The 21,169-nt window shown below is 43.2% G+C and overlaps 1 protein-coding gene across 7 annotated transcripts in view; it reads left to right on the top strand.

Moving 5' to 3' along the window:
* The first annotated feature begins 5,014 nt into the window (after positions 1-5,014).
* Positions 5,015-21,169, top strand: part of TMEM200A (transmembrane protein 200A) — a 57,355-nt gene continuing 41,200 nt past the window's right edge. The window contains exons 1-3 of one of the 7 annotated variants that reach the window (XM_081141136.1): positions 5,015-5,741; positions 14,621-14,668; positions 19,724-19,814. The gene's annotated coding sequence lies outside the window, so the exon portion shown is untranslated. Of the gene's footprint in view, positions 5,742-6,019; positions 6,727-7,187; positions 7,210-14,620; positions 14,669-18,852; positions 18,893-19,723; positions 19,815-20,776; positions 20,879-21,169 lie in introns of those variants that run through there. The other 6 variants (XM_081141140.1, XM_081141135.1, XM_081141137.1 and 3 more) reach the window with 6 other exon arrangements.

The raw sequence follows: 21,169 nt of genomic DNA on the forward strand, positions 1-21,169 counted from the left end.
TTTTAATTGATTTTAACTGTTCTTCATATATATACAGTAAGAAGCTTTCTTGAAAGATAGCTGCAACAAATATTATTAAAATTTTATAATATTATCAAAGGCTTTACCTATAAAGAAAAAGAAATGATAAGCAACGTAGCTGGTGAACCTAAGAAATTCACACCATGTTGGGAGGCCTTGGTTCAAAACTACTAGAAACAAAATTTGACTTTTCCAGATGGAGTCAAATACCTAATTTTAGAAAACTTCTGGAAGAAGACTTAACTTTTTGGAAATGACAATGAAATTTAATTATTTCTAGGATTACTTTTATTGATTTTTAGGTGCTATTGTAGAATCTGCTATAAAAGGCAATTTCAGGGGTGAAATTTCAGGAATGCTCTCAGGATTTTTTAGAATAAGCTGTTAACTTAGAAAAGATTTTATTTCACTGAAAACTCAGACATTCTTCCTGCCATCCTTCCAGTCAGCCCCCAATCTCCACACCTTGGAATCTCAAGTGAACATTCTAAAACTGAAGGACTCTTATTTTTACCATAAGGCTGTTTCCTTGGGTGTGGAGGTGTGGTAAGGATGGGAAAATGCAAATACTCCCAGGGATATGTAAAAATCTCTCAGTCACCTGGGGGCTTTATATCAGCCTAATATGAGTCATGTTTTATGAGTCTTGAAAAATTACTGAACTAGAAATAGGAAGACCTGGGTTCACTCCCTGGTTACATGATCCTGAGACAGGCACTTTACTCATGTTCATAAACTAAAAAATGAGGGAGCTAAAAGAAATGATATCTGAGATATTTTAAAGATTATTTTCCAGGAACTTTAAAAACTGAATGTAGCACTTAAAAGAAAATTTGAGCCCCGCCGGTGTGACTCAGCATTTGAACATTGACCTAGGATTCAGGAGATTGCTGGTTCGAATCCCCATCAGGGCACATGCCCGGGTAGCAGGCTCCATCCCCAGCAGGGGGCTTGCAGGAGGCAGCTGATCAATGACTCTCATCATTGATGTTTCTATCTCTCTCTCTCCTTTCCTCTCTCTCTGAAATCAATAATAAAATATATTTTTTTTTAAAAAGAAAATTTGACTTTCTCAAGTTCATGATAGCTCATTCCCTTATAGAAACAGGTGTTTCCAGATCAGCAGTGGTGCAGTGAGCAATGATCCTAGTGTCAAAATTCATTGAATGACTATTGTAATAGAGCAGATGATAAAATTTGACATTTCTTTTGAAGAAAAAAAAAAGATTGTGTCAATATTTCCTCATGTTCTAAAATAAATGTGTGACACAGTATTCCCAGGGCTCCTAATTAACACAATTTAAACTGCATTATACTTTACCAACATTATGGCTTAATTAGAGTCTGTACATGAGTGTAAATGATTATTGTTTACCAAGTTAGCTGCACATGTGTACAGGTTTCTGTTGGTAGTAGAATTAAGGCATCCAGATATTTATAAACATTTTACAATTCAAAATACCAAATCATCTTGTTCTAATTTGATAAAAACAGATCTAATATAATTGTCAAGAAAGACCTTATCTTTCTTTACTCCAGGTTATAATTACGGGGGTGGAGAAGCACCAAACTGAAAGATTTGGTGGGTTTTAAGTATTTTTTGTATTAACTAATTTAATGTAAATGTACTGTTGACTCGATTGAGCTGAAATTGTAGATTAAGTTTTTTTACCATGCCTGACAGTTTATGTTGAGAGGGCACGCCTCCTTGGTACAGGATGTAACACTCACACAGTGCTTGAGTGATTTATCTGCTGTGTGTCATGTCAAGTGCTTTACAAATACTATTTTATTATTATTGAATCCTTAAAACAGCATTATAAGGATATATAATAATATTGACATTTATGGATGGGACAATGAAGCTCACAGTGGTCAGTACAAGTTGAGGTTTTAACCTAGTTGTTTGATTCAAAGGCTATACTCTCTTAACAGCACACTGTCACCCCCAAGTTAAATGTAGCTAAAGATGGCATTGGGGCTGCACCTCCAGAAGAAACTGCTGTGAGGGGTGATATAAGCAGAGCACCAGGAAAATCACAAGGCAACATGAACCGCATCCCAGTGCAGCACTTCTCAGATTGTAACAAGCAGATGAATATATGAGGATGCTGTTAATTGCAGCGTGGTACAGGAGGTTTGGGCTGGGACCTGGGACCTTGCTATTCTAACAACTCCCGAGTAATGGCTGTATTGCGGATCCTGAGACCATACTTCTAGTTGTCAAGAGCTCATACTCGATGACTCGTTCAGCACCACGGACAGTGGAACAGGTGCGATGTCACCATCACCTTCCCTGCCATTTCCTTCAAATCTCTTAATGTCTTCTGTGGTGGGATCATAGTAACAAAACACACAGAATTTTTTAAATTACTTTTTGGATTGCTATCAGCTATGTGGTGATCTTTCCCTTCATATAGGTACAAATCGGCCCAGAGAAGAGAACTGGGGCTTTAGACAGGGCAGAGGGTGCCCCTTTTGCATTTTTAAAAGGCATGCTGCCAGTGCTCCTTGGATAAAAAGAATTTAATCAAGCTCATTATCAAATAAGGACGTTAATACAGAATTCATAAAATATTTAAGTAAGATCATCAGCCTCAATATTATAAAATATCTACTTGAGAGGGTGGCAATCTAACTTGCACATTTGATGAACAGAAATTTCTGCCACTATATCTACTGAACTATTAGTCAATTGTACATAATGAGAGAGAAAAAAATTAAAATGTGTCAAAGTGCTAGTCAAAATCAGAGTGAAATAAAAATGCCCTTAAAATTTACTTTAAAATGTGTTTCTGCTACCTTTTTCTTTCTCCTGTATTCCTTCCACCAAATTCTATGTTTTAAGGATAAAATGAGACAGATCATTTTCTTTGAGTGACACTGCTTTTATTTACTCCCTGTTTTGAAACAGCAATGACGGCTGCCAGCAGAGATACCCCTGGGGCTTTAAGGCTATCAATCTATTTCACAGCTGGAGCAAAGTAATTCAGATAAGAGTCTGGCAAACAATTCGACTTGTTTTCCTTTGAAGATATTTTTATTTTCTGGTTGAGGACCCCCTTCTCAAGTCTGGAGAAGCTATGGGCTACACTTACGGCAAAAGAAAATGGGTATAATCCCACATAAATTTTCTAATAGGCCTTCCCTTAGCCTCATTACATGATCTACTTAAGAATACTTAGTTTTTCATTCCAATGTATGTTTTCAAAATTAATTCATTAAAAATTTATTACATTTATAGGGCACCAGGAATAAAAATCTTGAGCTTCATATTTCAACATTTTTTTCAAATTAATTCTTGATTCCAGAGGAAATCTTTTTTACTATGTTAATAGGATTAAAACTTGTGTTGTGCTTGTGTAGCTACGTGTTGAGGACCTATGTCACAGGTGAAGAGTCTTATATGTATTATTTTATTCGATGTGCAAAAAAACCTTTTGAAATGGGTACTTTGTTTCTACCTAAGGGATGAGAGGAACAAGGCTTGAAGTCCCTCTCTTAGTAGGTAGTTGGGGCTGAATCACAGGGAGGAGTGTTCTCTTTCCAATACATACTCTTATGAGATGGGCTTGTTCTAGTGGAAATTTATACATCTTGGAAGGATACAGGAAAAAATATTATGTGTGAAGTGCAGTGAAGCTTGATGGCGAGACGTCCCATCCATTACTTTAAAAGTGGATATGGAGCTAAATTCAGAATCTATTAGGCATGGTACATGCACTGGGGTTTTTTCAGATGGAAAGATGCTGGCCACTAAAAGATGTTAAATGTGTAATTTACCTGAGCTTGCCTTGAGCACTCAGTGCCAGGGAAGAATTTATAACTAATATCTCAAGAGTTGCTTGGTCTATTCAATTGTAGATAATCCTCTATTTAGAGGACATGCTACCCTAATCTTTTCTGAGACTAATAGTAATTATTTTTAAAAGAAATGTAAATAATTCCCTGTTGGTGGTCTTATAAAGTTCATTTTTCTGTTGCTTCTTTTACGGCTGAATCACTGAAATCTAAATTTAGAAATGAGGAATCATTAATATCGGTGGCATAAGAATGTGCTAATTCTTCCTTTCATCGGTCACTCTTTGAGGAAGGCTCAGTCATTCAATGTCTAAAATGGTTAGATGGCCATTTTAAATATTTCACTGCTTGTCTTAGATAAGATGCCTTGTTGAACGACCTCTAAGGACACTATGAGCCTGTTCCTCCTCCTGGGAAGCTAGTGATCATAACCATGAGGTGTTCACTCTCAGGAGCTTTATAGGGAAAGGTGGCTTCAGGGTATTTTTTTTTAAAAAATATATCTTTATTGATTTCAGAGAGAGGAAGGAAGAGGGAGAGAGAGTTGAAACATCAATGATGAGAGAGTCATTGATCGGCTACCTCCTGTAGGCCCCCGACTGGGGATGGAGCCTGCAACCCGGGCATGTGCCCTGACCGGGAATCAAACCAGGATCGCCCGGATCCCAGGTCGATGCTCAATCTCTGAGCCACTCCCCGCAGTGCAAGGGTATTTCTTTCTAAATGTAGAGGCTACGACTAGAAGAAAGGCCCGGTGGAATCACATTCCTTTGATGGTGTGCCTGGACAAATGTGTAAGAAAACCTAAGAGAGTTGAGCAGGCGGCTGTGGGCTAAAGAACTAGATGCAGGTGGGCTAAAAAGAAAACTACAGATGGCTTATAGCAGTGACTCATTTCTCCATCTCCTTCCCAACCTCCCAACCCTTTTAGTTTAGGTGTTTTTTTTTTACATTTTGGTTGTGAAATTTTTACTAAAAGTGCCAGATCTCCAATTTTTTTCTAGTCAAGGCAGGAAGATTGTATCACAAGCAATCCATTTCTGCAGTCTCTTATCTGATTTCCAAGATTTTTTTTAAAGTGGAAAGTTTTGCATGGAACCCCCTCATCTCTCTCCCACTCTCCCTTCCTCCTTCTCATACATTTTCCATCTCCAGAAACAAACTCCTCTTAAAAACATTTTTTTTCAAATTTCTAGATTTATTTTTAGTTTAAACTTTAATTTGTAATAATAAAATAACTATGTAGAAAAAAGTGAGTTCAGCGGATCACACACTGAAATACACAAGTCCACCGCACCAGAAAGCTGTGCTTGCCTTCTGGCCCATCACCTAAGACACAGGAGACACGCCTGGGCACACGCGCCGCCACGCGCTGGGAGCCGGGGTGGGCGCTGGTGCGCTCTGACCCGCTCCGCGCCGCGGATCGCAGAGCCGCTATTCCACTCTCCCATGAAACTGTTTGTTGAACTGACCTGCATTTATACAGTCATCGCTTCTACCTCCGTTCAGCTGGAGGTAACCGCCATGTCGGTTTGCTCGGTGAGCAGGGCAGTCTCCACTCAGGGGATGTTTGGGGGCAAGGGGGAGAAACCGGCCTCCCGCCTGGGCTCTGATACTTGGAGTTGAACCTCAGCACTGGCCATCGAAGCCCTCAACGGTCCACCAGTCCATCCTCGTCGCCGCTGCTGCCCCTTTCCCGGCCAGACCGCGGTTTATCCGCCGGGCGCTCCAGAGCGGTTCACAGGGCGGTTCAGTGTCGCTCGGGGCGGGTCTGGCTCCGCTCGCGCAGCGCCAGCGCAGCCCGCCAGGGGGACCCCGACCCGCCCGGGAGGCGTCTGAAAAAGACTCCGAGGGGCGTGGGGCCGAGGCGCCCGCTCTAGGAAAACCGGAATCGGCCGGGGCTCTGCCACTGCTCTCGGGTACTGGCGGGTCCCGGGGCCCCGGCTCCCTGGGGCGGGGTTCCACCGCAGAAAGGGCGCCCCTGCGGTGGGTGTGTCCGTTTCCACGCGCTCAGGCCTTCCAGCCGGAGAAGAGCTCCTACAAGCGAGTATTTTGCTCCCAAAGATAAGGTTTCTGTCTGCGGTGTTCCCGGCTCTAGAAGTGCAACTTTGCGGCTGGGGCGCGGGGCGCGGGTCCGGGGGTTGGGGGTCCGGCGCGGGGAGGAGCACATCCAGCCTGCACCCTCCAGGAGGAGGCGGGCCGCGAGAGCGGGGCGGCAGGGCCGGGGGAGTGCCCACGGGTCGTGGGCGGCGGCGAGATTGGCTCACAGCCGGGCGGCGGTCGTGCGCCGACGCTCCTGGAAGCCCGCCCCTCACCCGCGCCCTGCCCTTCACCCGCCTCGTGGACGCTGAGGGCGTAAGGTTTCGTTGGGATCCCTCTGGAGCGGAGCAGAAAACTTTTCCTTTTCCAACCCCTGGGTCCTTTTTGTCTTTCTGGGCGGTGGCGACGCCGGAGCTGGGAGTCCGGTCCCCAGCCCAGCGCGCTGCGCCCGGCGACCGCCGAGGGCAGGAGCGCTCGGATTCCGTGCGCCCTATGGCGGCGGCCGGCGGCCCCGCGACTCTTGGGGGGCTCAGGCAGAGGCGCGCCCTCCCCGCAGAGGCCGCCGCCGCCCCGCCGGCGCGGGGGTAGGGACGTCCCCGCCCCTCGGCACGGTCCCGCGTCCCTCGCCGCCCGCCCCCTCGCCTGACTCATCCGCCCGCGGTGGCCGTGCGCCTCCGCCGCCCGAGCCCCGCCGGGATGGGGAGGGAGACAGCGGCTGCCTGCGGCCGCCGGGATTCCGGCTGACGACCCCGACCCCGCCGCCGCCTCCCTAGCTCGTCTCCGGAGGCGCCAGACGTCCCAGCAGCTCCGGGAGTGAGAGCCCCGAGGGGCGGCTGCAGCGCCGAGTCCCCGCGCTCAGGACAGGTGAGGGGAAGGAAGGGTGCTGCTGGCGTGGGGAGGTGGGTGGGCAGCCGCCGCAGCCCCAACCCGCCGCTTCGCCGCCCCACCCCCCGCGCCGGCTTCAGCCGCTAGAGTTAGCGAGTCGGGGTAAACACTGCCTCTGAAGTTTGGGAAATAAACCAAGTCCGCCATCAGTTCGGGACTCCCCGTCCCCGAGCGCACGAGCCGCGCGGAGCAGCGCCGGGGATCCCGGAGCCTCGGCGCGCGGCTGGGCTTCTCCAGCTACACCCTCCTTTGTTTCCGCTCCGGAGCCAGCGGTCCGCGGGAGGACGTTCTCAGCGTTCGCTTAGAGGGGGGCTTGGCAGGCGAGGTGCGCTCAGGGTTCCCGAAGCCAGACCTGTGCGTGGTGGTGTCTACATAGGGAAAACGGAGAGGCCGAGCAATTACCGCCAGAGTCTGCACCGCTCTTCTTCCTGTAGAGTCTGCCCTCAGGAGAAAGGACTGAGGGTTTGCAAGATTTGCTTCATTAATCAGTCCTTTGCCATAATTAATTGTCCAAGCCAGCATTTCATATTGTGTGGTTGTAAGCTCTCTCTGTGTATTTTCTGCCCTTAGATTTAGATTGAGGGGTGTGTGTGTGTGTGTGAGTGTGAGAGAGGATTTGTAATAAAAACAATTCATTGTTCAGTACCAGGCATCGGTAAAGCCAGAAAGTCATATGCTTCACATCAGTGTAATTTACTAATTGTAGTCCACCCTGGTACACCTTTGTGTGGTGTATTTAAAAACTAAAGTATGTTGAACGAGTGTCTCTTTCCTTGTTTTTTTCTTCTGGAGACCATCATAAGTAGTTGTGGACAGCTGTATATATTGAAAACATTTCCTTTACCTTGGTGGCTTGTCATGTCTTGCATTATGGTAATATTTATTCCACAAAATGACCTTCAGTTTGTTATTTGGCTCCTGATACTAGAATATATTATCATTTTGTGAAAAGTAGGCTAAATTTTGAAACTTCTTAAACCTTAGCTTATTTTCCTGCTACCGTTCACCCATGCTGAAGCATCTGCTCATAGTTTCCTGCTTTCCAAACAGCTTAAGTGAGGAATAAGTGACCTTCTAAACAGAAATTATTGCCATTAAGTGGAACTAGAGTTAAATGCTTTCGCAATTTAATGTAATGGGATTTTTTACTCTTTAAAATATATTCTGTGGTGTTAGGAATGATGTTCTCTAAGCAAGTCCTAATAGAGAGCCCATAACTGTGAAATGATTTTGTTATAATTTGTTACCTGGTTATACATAGCTGTGTATTCTAGGCTGGGGAAGCCTTCAGTGAATGAGAGTTGTTTTGTGGAAAGTCCCTGTGTGCAGTTTCCAGGCAGTTGGCACAGGAAGGTTTTACCTGTTGCTTCTGTGTCAGGTCCAGGTAAATGCGTGTAGCACCCCAAAGACACCAGTAATCGAAGGGGTTCTGCAGGCAAGATGGTCGTAAAGAAATCTGTACTTGTTATTTTAACTCGGAGAAATTTTTAGTGAAGCTTTTGAATGCTCTAGGAGTTAAAACGTGATAGTTGGACTTGTGTAGTTTCAGAATTTTGACAACTGCTCATTGGGCAGATAAAGGTAACTGCTGATTTATAGGGGAGTGAGTCTGAATTGTTTGTTTAAATTCTCTCATTTTCACAATGACTCTCAGCTTAAAGGGAAATACGTTTATCTTTGGCGTAAGAAAATAGATAAAAACAAAGATAAAAGAAGATGTCACTTTTTATATATCTTAAGCAAAATGATTAGAAGATAAAAATAAATCCTCACGGCAGTGCATATTACTTATCAAATAGAATGTAGAGTTTAAAAGAGGAGGCAGTTAAATATAAATTTCACTTAATGTTACTCTCCCTAAATAGGAGACAGCATGGGGAGTCTGCATCAAGCAAAACACATTTGGAATAAGAACTTACGTAGAGATGGAACAAACGAGCCTGCAGTGAGATAGACCCTTTGTTTTATTAAGGAGTATATGAATTGCAGGTTTATCAAGTGTATGCATTTTAGGACTTAGATCTGTTTTGTCTGCTAAGGTGTGATATGTGCCCAAGCACTCAGAGAGCGTGGATGAACACTTGTGGTGTCATACTAGCTGCTGGAGGACAAAGTAGCTTCTGGTATGGGAGTTTGCAGGCTGGTGGAGAGGGGACTGGAAAATATGCCAGGGATGACTGAGGACCTGGGGTGTTCCCTGAGCATTGGGGGTTGTCAAAAGCATTGGATGGGGAATTGGAAAAACCAGCTGTTATCCTGACCAAACCACTGATTACATTCCTTGGCCTTTTTGGGCTTCTCTGCCCTCATCGACAGATAAAAGCCTTTGGGCTGTGATCTTTCCATCCCTTTTTAAAATACTGTGTGATGAGTGCTAGAGGAATTAAGGAGAGAGAGAAATCAGAATGTAGTAGGGTGGTGTTGGTGTCTTTAGCAGAGTTCGGGTTGGGGGACGACATAGGGAAAGGGTAATACAATGATGATAGGAGGTAAGATCTGACCTGGGGTGTCTGGCCCATCATTGATGGTCTTTGTTCAGAATGCAGAGTAAAATAAGCACCAATGCTCACTTAGTACTTGATGGTTTTCAGTGAATTTTCAGAAATAATGGCAATTGATTTTCATAACAACCCAAGAAGTAATTAGAGCGGAAAGGTGATGAAACCAGCACTAACACTGCAAAGTATGCTTGCACCAGTCAGCTCCATTGCCTTTCTGCAGGATTTGTAGAGATAAGAGAAGCTAGATAGAACATCCCCTGGAAACTCTGTGGAAATGGGAGAGATAAGGTTGGTGTCACATTTTAGTAGGGGTTCAGATTTCTGAGTAAAAATTTAGGTTACATTCTGGAAGAGAAGAGTCTCCAATTACGAGATAGAGACCTCCTAAAATATCTTGAGTTCTGATCGTTGATGTTTAGTCTGATGGCTTCTGTCTGTGCTTTCTCTTACCTCACCTCCCTCTCCTTCTGCAGTAATTCTGGGGATTTGATTATTACAGACTCATTGGTAAGACTCTTCCAAGAGCTTTCAGTGCAGCTGGCAAAGGGAATTGTCGTATAAAGGTGTGGATTCTTGGGCATTATGCTGTGAAACAATGGGATATGTTCCAGTAGCAGGTTGCGGTTTGGAAACTTTGTCACCAGAGGTGAAATTACACAGAAGTCATAGGAATTACACAGAAATGTGAGCAAGGTGAGAAGATGTGGAGCTCTGCATTCTTTCCTGTAGTGTCCTTGTCATCTGTTCAAGGATTAAGCGTTCCAACGGGGACCAGTCCTCTTTCCCACCACTCTACCCTGTGTTCCTGTGGAAGGGAGTTGGTTGGGATTCATCTGCGTATACATGCGAAGAACCTATATTTAACCAGGTTAATCAAAGAGGAAGATTTTTTTGGCTCATGTGACTGGAAAGTCCAGAGGTAGACTTTGCTTCAGTCCTAACTGGATGCCAGAGACACACAAGACGTGGTTCTTTCTCTCCCTGCTTATCAGCTCCCCTTCTCTCTGAGTGAGCTTCATCCTGAGATCCTTTTCCATGTGCTGAGGAAGATGATTTTTCATAGCTCCAAGCCTGCATCTCTGGCCTTTTGATCCATAAGAAATAGAAGTCTTATCCCTTCCGGGTCCCATTTCTAGAAATCTCCTGGTAGGGCTCAGATTGACCCTTCTTTGGCGATCATTGAATCAGTCTCTGTGTCCAGCAGAGAGGAGTACCATGATAGTCTTAGCCAGATCATGTGTCCAGTACTGTGTATGTGATGCCAGGGGTGGGGTAGAGAGCAGGAGTCTGGTAGAGGCACCGTGATGGACCGTTCTGTCTAGTCACATAGAGGTATGGTTCTCCCAAGCTAACAGTGTTGCCAATCAAAACTGTCTGCTGTTACGGAGAATTGCCCCCTCTTTTGGGGGGACAGTCCCCTGCATTATGATGTCAAGTTTGCGCAGGGAGACAACTCAGATGCCATGCAAATTCCAGAAGTGGACTTTGCTACAAGGACTGTGGTTCACAGAACATTATTTTATGAGGAGCTGACTATTTATCTTTGTACCTTTAGCAAAAACCCCAGTGCCTTATTTCCAGCCTAAGAACTTTATTTACAGAAGCCCTGTCATCTAGAGATCATGAGGTTGGAGACCCCTGCTTTGGGCATTATAGATCAATGAAAGCTTGAACAAGAAAGTGAAGTGATGACCACAGAACTGTTGTTTATACAGATTCATTGGGCTGTGGGAGATGCGCAGAGGGGAGGCAGCAGGCTCAGAGCAGGGTTATCATTTAGGAGGCAGAAGGTGATAGGTCCCAAGTTAGAATATGTGGACAACATTATGAAAGTCTGGTGAGGTTGTATGTCAGGATGAAGGAGCATCTGTGTTGACCAAGCATGTGTGTGATGAAACATATCAGGAGGGGCTAGACCAAGTAGATAGGCTGGGCTGGTGGGTGAAATGGCTGTCTGTTGTGGGTAGGTTCATGGTAACTGGACTGTGTAGAAAGGAAGACTGGCCACCAGGAGTGCTAGAGACAAAACCTTTATATGTGTGGCATTGACATTTTTTGAACAGCTACCTAATATGCCAGGTCCCCTGTTACATGTTTTAAGTTCATTATACTAAATCTCATAATAGACCTCTAAGGTGAGAGGACTGAAAATTAGGGGGTAAATAACTTGTTCAAGGTCATGTGGTCCTTAAATTGTGGACCTGGGATTCAAACCCCAGCGGTCCAAAACAAAAGCCTGTGCTTTAAGACACTGTGCTAAACGACCTCTCGAGCCCAAGGGCAGAATCCAGGAGAGCGGGCCAAATTGAGGGGCAGGTGCAATGCTATGCCTTCTAATCGGCAACCAGAGAGGGTGGAATAGAGGTTATCAGGGTGGAGGTGCAGAGCGTCCAAGCTCAGAGGCAAATGGGACAGGAATGCCAGGGAAGAATTGATTCTTGGTTTGGGGTTTGGAATGTGGTAAGGAAAGTCAGATGAGAGTGGTATCAGGAACAGGTGGGCAGTTCAATAGCGCAAGTAGGGCTTGATCGTTGACCTGAGAACAGGAACTCTATACCATCTATTCTGGCTACCATCTACTCCTGGTGTGAGTCACTAAGAATATGGAATGGGCGACTGCCTCCGCAGGGGAAAACTGGGTTCTATTAGTTGTCAGACACTACTAAGGAAAAAATAGCTAACGTTTGTAAAGTGTCTGCCATGCACCTTAACTACATAATCTCACCAAGTCTTCATTAGAGTCCTGGGAGGGTAAATATTAGGGCTTTTTTTTTTAAAGCCAAGAAATGGAGGTTAAGTCACTTGCCTGAGCTTCTGGAACTACCCTGGAAGATGATGTAGTCATGGAAACCCAGATCCGCCTGAGTCTAGACCTCATCCTGGGTCTTCAGGGAGTCATCCTGTTCCTGGCAGGGCAAGGTCAATATCAAATCTGGGCCGTAGAAATGGGGAAGCCAGCAGGGGCATATGTTTGTGAAGGGAGACTGAGAGTTAACTTTTAGACATCTGAATATGAGATGGGGGCAGGTCATCTAAAGACTGTTGTCCAGCAGGATTATATCCGGCTTTGGCAGAAAACCTAATAATCTAGTAGGTTTTTTCCCCTCAGTACAGGATCTCTATCATTATGCAGGATATATACGTCAGCAAGTCAGATGTTTGGAAAGCTTAATTTTAGTCACTGAACTCAGTTGAAGAGCAGGGACCTCTGCCAGCTACCATGGCCTGGATTTACCTTTATATGTACAGGTACTTTGCCCTAAATATGATAAATAAAAAATAGATATATACAGAGAGAAAGAGAGAGAGAGAGCGAAAGCACTAACATATACTGAGTATAGTAGGTCTGTGGAATACACTCCAGCTATTAAGATCTGTACTTGAAGCTGCTCTAAACAAACTTACTAATGGAACATCATAGCTTTCCCCAACAAATGGAAAGCCGAGTTCGTATCTGTTTAGATGTATGACTGGTTGTAGTTCTTCACTATGTGTAGTGGACTCTGTTTATATATGATAGGAGGAAGTGGAAGGAGAAGATATGTGAAAGAACATATTTGAGGTGTATTTGTGAGAAAGCCTATTCGGAGAGATAAAGAACCATACATAAAACTTTTAAAACAACACAATGGAATAATATGATTTTTTAGAATTGGAAAGATCTTTTAGAGAATAGTTAAGATTACAGTTCTGTCTAGTATTATGAAATACAAATTTAATAGTAGCAGCTAAATACAAGCATTATGGAGACTAAAAGAAATGGAACCACCTGAAATATGGAAGGCCAACAGGGGAGGCTTACAGGGGGAGGTGAGTTCTGTTGAACATGTATGGGCAGAGAGATGAGAGGAGGGCATTCCAGGGGGACTAAGAACTCATCAATGCCGTCCAGCCAGAGACCACCAGGGAACTGCATGTAGTCAAACAGGGTTTGCTACTTATTGAGGAGTGAGAATGTATACCGTAGGGAAAAGTGGGGTGTCTCAGTAAGAGGGTGTTAGGAATTAGTTATTATAGGATTTAGGCTTGTGTTAAATGCTTTGGGAGAGAGTTTAAAGAAGCAGGGCTTTGCTCCTAGTCGGAGTGGGGATAATCCTATGATTTTGTATCTTAAATTTTCTCTAGAAGGAGGCAAGACTACAGAGGCTAACACTGTAATTGGCCAAGAAGAATTGGGCTCTCATGAGCCAGATTAGGGGGATATTGGTCATGTTGGGGTTGGACAACGTTCGTGCTTTTGTGTTCAGATCTGAGTACATAGTGGTCTTGTTTCTATCCTGATCCATCACGGTCACGAAGTGTCCTTGTCTGGTGTTGATATTCTGTGGTATCGTCTCCCTCTAACAGGACACCAGGATGTGGCTGTGAGAGCCAGGTCAGCTCCTGGGTGTCAGGGGTGCTGTCCTGCTCTTTCATAAACTAGAACTGATACTCCAGAGTATATCTCATTCCATGCGTCAACCAAGATCCCATTATGATAGGATCCTGTCAGGGAATGTTTCTCTTGGGGGTTAGTGAGAATAATTTATTTAGCAACATTTATTAAATGGCCACTGTTTAGTGGGTACTGTGTTAGATTCTGAGGAAGTCAGGATGACAGGGATCTTAAGAATCTCGCAATCGAATGGAAGAGCCAGATATAAACCAGTGACCACAGTACACTGAAACACAGCTGGTAGAGATATTAGAATAGGTAAAGGATGTTAGAGTCTCTTGGGATGAAAGTAAAGCTGAGAAGGAGCGGTCTCTTGCAAATAGTGAGCTAATCACAGAGGTGCTGATAGGTTGGCAGCTATTAGGAATATTTTTCTTTTTGAGAATTAGAGTCTTTGGACTGAAATGCAAGGTGAATTCAAAGAATCTCAGTACTCATCTTAATATAGGAGAGGCAGAAATTTTCACTCACTTGGTGAACCACATATCAGAGCAGCTTAGTGAAAATACATGTGCAAGTATTTGTAATACAGTCGAGTTAGCGTTTCTGAGGAGATGTTATTATTTCTAATTGTGAAAGCAATATATGCTCCCAATAAAAACCTTGGAAAATATATTAAGTATAAAAAAAGTCAGGAAGAATATTTGCCTATAATCCCATGACTCAAAGGCACCATAACATTTTGACATTTTCTTCCCCCTTATTTTTAATACGTTTTTCCAGAGTCAATAACATATTATAACCTACACTGTTTGCTTAACCTTATGTCCTAAATATTTCCAACTTTGCAACAAACTTTATTAATGTCTGTATAAAATTTGATTGTATGGATACACCATAATTTATTAGCCATTCCTTTAAAATTGGACCTTTAGGCTGTTTCCAAATATTTGGCATTATGAATGGCACTTCAATGAAATCTTTGTTCAAATTTCAGATGACTTCTTTAGACAAGATCCATGGAAGGGTAGTTCCTGCGTCAAAGGTAATGAATGTCTTAAGATACTTGATGCTTAATGCAAAACTCGTTTTCAGAATAGGTGACCTTGTGATGGACAGTGCAAAGAAATACCTCCTCCCTATGCCTGCATTAGGGGTTATTTATTTTTTAAATTAAAAAAAAGCTACCATTTCAAAACAAGTAACAGGTTATGCTCACTGTTGATTTTGTCCCTTTGTTACCAAAAACTGTCTTTTAGAATTTAGACTGGTTAAATACTGTGATGAACCACTCAATTTTTTAAAACTTATTTACAAATGTTCCTGAATATGCAGATGAGGTGGATGACAGAGGAAAGATCAGAATGAGTTTTAGGGCCAATAATATGCATGTCCTGTGAGGGCTCTGCAAACCCTGGTGCTGAGAACTGGTGAAAGGCTTGTTATGGAACTTTCAGGTTTGAATTAAATACTGTTAAACATGAAAAAAATGAGCCCCACGTTGTGGAGCGAACCCTCTGCCAACCTCAGCTCTGTAGCTTGGTGGTCAGGTCCTTGCGGTCATGGAACGTTGTCACTGCTGTGCTCATGGTCCTATGCTATCTGAGGGGCTGTGGCCTAAGTCAGGGCAGGCCTGTGTCTGTGCTGTTCCTGGTGGTTTCTCAGCAGGCCACCCCCCAGTTGGTGCCCGTAGGTGGAATGTGCTGTAATGTAGGGTGTAAAAACGCTGGAGATTCCCCCAGAGGACCTCCCTTCTGTTAGTCACTGATTCCCTCAACACTTGCCACCGATCTTGAACTTCGAACCTTCTGCTGTACTCCATTTTCCAAAGAAAAGCTGCCGCTTTGTATCTAATTTCTGTAGTGATGAACTTAGACTCATTCCACAAGGAGGAACTTGGATCTCATTTAAACCTTGAAAAGGTTTTTTTGTTGTTGTCTAAAAACATTGCTTGAGATGACAGGGGAACTATCAGACTTGCTGTAGCAGTCAATTTGAGGTGGATTTTGAGTACCAATTTCAGTTTTTCCACAACTGCTATTTTCTACAAAAATAATTCACAACTAAAATTAAAATAATTTTGGTTTCTTTTTAAAAGTTGAGGGAGAGTTTTATAGTGTTATAACTCCATTTTCTTTTATGGATCTTAGTTAATAATTTTGAACAAAATTGTTTTCATTCATTTGTTCACCAAATCATTATTTAGTGAGAGTCTTTCAGTAGTTGCTATGAAATTATACGAATTAGCTGTTTTGTCAAATTTGAGACACATCTTACACAATGATAATTTAGAAAACCATGCAGGAAAGGATGACCCGTACATCCATTACTTGCTTTCTGATGAGACATGTAAAAGTTCTCATAACATGCATAAAATAGAAAGCAAGCTCTGCAGGAAGTTCACTAATTAATAATTGATTTAATGAATATTATGTGCTGCCAGCTGGGAATAGGTTAGGGAACCAAACAAAGGTTTGGTGGAAGGTGCATTCTAGGTGGGGAATGTACAAAAAATAAATGAGCAAGTCCGTTTCAGATGAGGGAAAGGGCTCTGAGGAAATGAGGGGAGCTGATGTACAGAGTGCTTGGGCTTCTGTGGTCAGATGGTCAGGGAGGCCTCTCTGTGTTCGAGGCATTTGAGCTGAGACCTTTAAAATACTAAGGAGCCAGCCTTACATATTTGGGTGGGTGAGGGAGGTAGGCTTTATTCTCAGTATAGTGGGAAGCCATTAGGAGGTTTTTCTTTTGGACCATGATGGTTGAGGTCATTTATTAAAAATAGGTTAAGAATGCAAAGTAGTGCATTCTTTGCTGTGATGATGGTATTAGGATTGGGAGCAAAGCAGTATTTGCATTAGACACTCCCTGTGTGGTTATGCTCACGGTGTGTCGTACATCATTATGTAGCTGAAGACATTCCACCTTCAAAGGGTTTTAATATAAATAAAAATATTAAATATTAATATAAATATTGTCCTCTCAGTAGAATGAAAACAGCATAGTTGTTTCACTGTGAAGTTTTTTGTTATGTGAAGCTTATATTTTTTAACTTGTATATATTGTATGCATTCAGTAAATGTTTGCTGAATTAATAGTATTGAATCTTCCATGATGTCAGGAAAAAAATCACCCTAGCATACAAAATCACATTTGAGACATAGTATTTTTATGAAAAGACCAAATAATTTCTTTGAAAAAATTTAAATAGAATGTTAACTGTACTGTGAATATTAATAATACTTTAAAATTATATTAAAAGTGTTAAAAATTGCAATATTGAAAATTAAATTATAATATACAGCTATAATTATTTTTACATAGTCCCCACCCCTCCCCCCTCAGTATAGGTAGAACTCTCTGGCAAATACACGTTAGATAACGGTTTTATTACCATCTGTTAGTCTTATCACACCTTACTTGACACATGTGGAAATGCCTGCCTTATTTTGTGAGTCTCCAAATCCTTGAACTAACCTCTGTTCAGAACTTTTCGGCTAACACCTGCATGGTTAGAGTGAGGCTGAGAGTTTTGAAATAAGATGATATGTAGGTCTCCCTGAGGCAGAGTTTGGGGAAAGGGAGTGGTAGTGAGTGAAACTGTGGATTAATTCACAGGAGCCTTTCATTCGGAATTTGGTTAAGTGATTTTTAAGAGACATTACAAATGGAAGACAAAGATGAAAAAGGCAGCACATGCCATCCATCAAGGCCACCAGCGTCCTGATTCTCATTTCCAAAGATATTACCCTGGGGATTCCCTGTTCTCCTGCTCTTAACTGCTAGAGGCTCACTGCTCATTTGGCAGGAGACCCCCTAACTGGCAGGCCCTGGGGGACCCAGCCCCACCTTCATGCCAGAAACCCAACCCTCGAGTCTACAGGCTCCTGGAAGGGGTGGGAGATGGGGGCGGGGGCTGCCTCTTGACTCTCCTGCCTTGTGGTTCAGGGACCTAAGCTCCTCCTCCCTGCCTCCATCAGCACCACTTCTCCCGGCCTTCATGCACTCCTGCAGCTTTAGATTGGAAGATTCCCAATCCTGCTTCCTTTTTGATTTCTTGTAGAGCATCACTCATCCATTCCTTTATTTTTTCATTCAATAAATATTTTCTGAGTACCTACTATGTACTCTTTTAGGCACTGGGTATATAACAGTAAACAAAACAAAGTTTCTCTCCTTATGATCTCTACATTCCAGTTGGAGGAGACAGACAATACACATATAATTTGCTGTGACAAATAATAAGAAGAAAAATGAAGCAGGGCTCAGGACAGAGCAACGGGGATGGAGATTAGTGGGGCATAATCACAGAAGCCCCTCTGATAAGGTCTGACATTGAGCAGAGACCTGAATGAAGGGAGGGAAGGAATCATTAGAGTGTCCGGGGAGGACGGTACCAGGCAGTAAGAACAGGACGTGCAAAAACCTAGAGGAGGCAGCAGGTGAGGTAGGAGGCCCATGTGTCTGCATTCCTCACCTGTAGGTCCTGCCCTCACCTGATGGGTCTGAACTCTAATTCAAGGTTCTCAGAAGCCATGTGATCAAATAAAAGAGACGTTGATAAATACTTTGAAGCAAGCATAGCCCAGAGAATTCCAAAGCCAGTGGGAGTTGTTTTACTTTGAGTGTGAACGAAATTTTGTTGTGATTTTGAAAACTGTGTGCATTCACAGATTCAGAGTATGAGAGCCAAAAGGAGACGTTTTCATACAACAGTGAGAAATATGAGGTCTGGACAGGCAGTTCACTTTTTGTAAAGTTCATTTACTGAATCCTAGGTGCAGATACAGGATTAAAATCAGGCTTTTCACCTCCTGATCTTGGCCCTTGAATAATGCAGGTGACACACACCTGTTAAGGAAAAGAAAAGCTGTGAAATTTGGACTGAAGTTAGTCACCTAATAAGAACCAGGGCTGCCAGGGTCAACAGCTTGGACATTTCCAGACAACTTCCTTAAATTTCAACATTTTTCTGGTCAACAGACACTCATGGAGCACCTACTATGATGTAGGCACTGACTGTGTGTGATGCTGGGGGGAAAGCTGCGAATGGGGTGGAGAGGGAGCTTATACTCTGCTAGTGGGGGCAAAAACAATTACATCATAAGCAATGAGTGTAATTAGTGCCACAAAAATATTCAGGTTGCTGAGAGAGGGGGGTGTGAGTCAGAAGGTTAATGAATGCTTCCCCAGGAAACGTAAGATGAGAACAGAAACCGGGGGAGCTTGTCTGGAGAAGATGCGTGCCAGAGAGAAGAACCCAGGCAGGAAGGTGAGGAAGGAGGGAGTTTGGCTTTTTTTGAGGAACAGAAAGAAAGGAATCATAGTGAGCAAGGGAGAGAGGGTAGAAGGAAAGGGGCCTGCCATGTGGTGCCATGACGGAAATGGTAAGGGTTTGATACTTGATCCAAAGAGCAGACTTTGAAAAAAAACAGGAATGACATGAACTGATCTACATTTACACACCACTCTGGCAGTTTTACTGTGAAGGGGATGGAGGAGGCAAGAAAGCATGAAGGAAGAGAAAATGGCTTTAGCTTGTTGGCAACAATGACGATGGAGAGAAGGGACAGAGGAAAGAGATTTCTAAGGCAGCACCAGCAGACATTGGTAACTGATAGCACGTGGGAAATTGTGGTCCAGCACATGCCACGATTTTAGCATGAGAAAGTAGATGGATGGTGGTAGCATTGGCATAGATGAGGAAGACTTTACCTAAGATCTACTCTCTTAACTTCCAAATATGCAATACAGTATTGTTAACTCTAGTCACCATGCTGTATATTACATTCCCAGGACTTATTTGTCTTATAAATTTAATTTAAAGCATTACTAGGTCATATATCATCTTTGTGACAGATGTTTTTAAAACCGCAAATAGAGATGTAAGCTATTTTCTTTTCCAGGACACTACAAGGAAGGTGTATAATTTAAAAGGGAAGTGCTGGAACAGCTAACAGAAGACTCAGAGGATTACCTCTGCTCTTACTATAAATGCATTTTAGCTCATTAAATAGAAGAGGAAAAAATCACCTGTTACTGAAGTTCGTATGTGATGGTGGACCTGAGGGAGAATCACATCCTTGTTCCTATTTTCCTACAGAGAAATACACACTGGAGAAGTGCTGCTAGTACGTGAAACTAACGTGCAGAAATCGACAGTCATCCTCGTGTGAAGCATTGTCAACTTAGAGGTGATTTACTGCATTTACTTTACACTTTCTCTAATCTTACGGTATTTCCTTTTCATTTTAATAGTTTTCATTATATTAAAACATTAAGATTCAGAAATAACCTTACTTATCAAATGAAGTTATCAGAACACTTAATAGTGCTTATTAGGTCCATAGTACTTTCTTAAGTTATGATTGAAAAGTATAAATAAAAACTCTCCTGGACTTTGAGTCCTTTGGGAGTTAGCACCGTGCTCACCAGAATCCACTGCCATCTGGCTGTGTAGCCGAAGTGTCTCTCTTTCAAAGATATTTTAGAAAATATAGAGTCAACTTTTGATTTTCTGGGCTATTTATGATTTAAGTGAGATTTTGCTTGACAAAGAGTTCCATTACCAGGGATGATTTGAAGATCACTGGAGAGCCCGGTTGAGCATGGCTCAGTAGTTGAACATCGATCGACCTATGATGGAGGAGATCGAGGTTTGATTCCCGGTCAGGGCACATGCCTGGATTGTGGGCCCGGTCCCTAGTGTGGGGCATGCAAGAGGCAGCCAATCAATGACACTCTCTCATCATTGATGTTTCAACTCTCTCTCTCCCTCTCCCTTCCTCTCTCTGAAATCAATAAAAATGTATTTTAAAAAAAACAAAAAACATCACTGGAGAATTTGAGCTTTATCACCTAAGAGCTATGTGACCTTGGTCATGTTACTTAACCATGCTGGGCTTTACATCACTCATCCTTAGCATGGGACAACTTGACTCCTTCGAAGGGTGGTTGGGGATTATAAAAGCTCATGTAAGTAAAGGATCTGGCACAGTGTGTGGCACAGAGTGGACACTGCCCGGTGTGTTCCCTTCTCCCCCACTCCCATCTCTCATTCATTCCCACCAAGATGCCCTTTGCACATGTGCTTGTGTGGAACAGCTGTTACCTAAGCTGAAATCCTTGCTAGGGGAAGTACTTTTCATTTTTCTAGCTCCTCCTTGGTTGCCCTCCTCTGTGCAGTCTTCCCCTGCCGCTCCTGGGAGAGGTGCCTGTGCCTTCCAGCTCTGTCGAGGTGCTTCGCTCATGCCAACAGGTAAGCCCGATGCGCTGAGAGTGACTAGTCTAACTTCTGTCTCTGTCTGATGCCCAGGGATATGAGTAGTAAAATTGGACCTAACTTCTCCCTCAGAACAACAAAAAGGGGAATGGAGATTGGAAGGAGAGTTGTTGTTGTTGTTGTTTTCCATTAGTGATGTTACCACTGGCAGTGCTACAAAAATAGACCCACAGCCGCTCTGTGGATATGGACTTGAGCAGTTGCCTTTTGGAGACCAGTGGACAGGCTTCTGAAGAAAGGCTGAAGCCATACAAGAAGTAGCCCCTC

The sequence above is a fragment of the Miniopterus schreibersii genome (assembly GCF_964146895.1).
Source record: "Miniopterus schreibersii genome assembly, chromosome: 6".
NCBI classification, from domain to species: domain Eukaryota; kingdom Metazoa; phylum Chordata; class Mammalia; order Chiroptera; family Miniopteridae; genus Miniopterus; species Miniopterus schreibersii.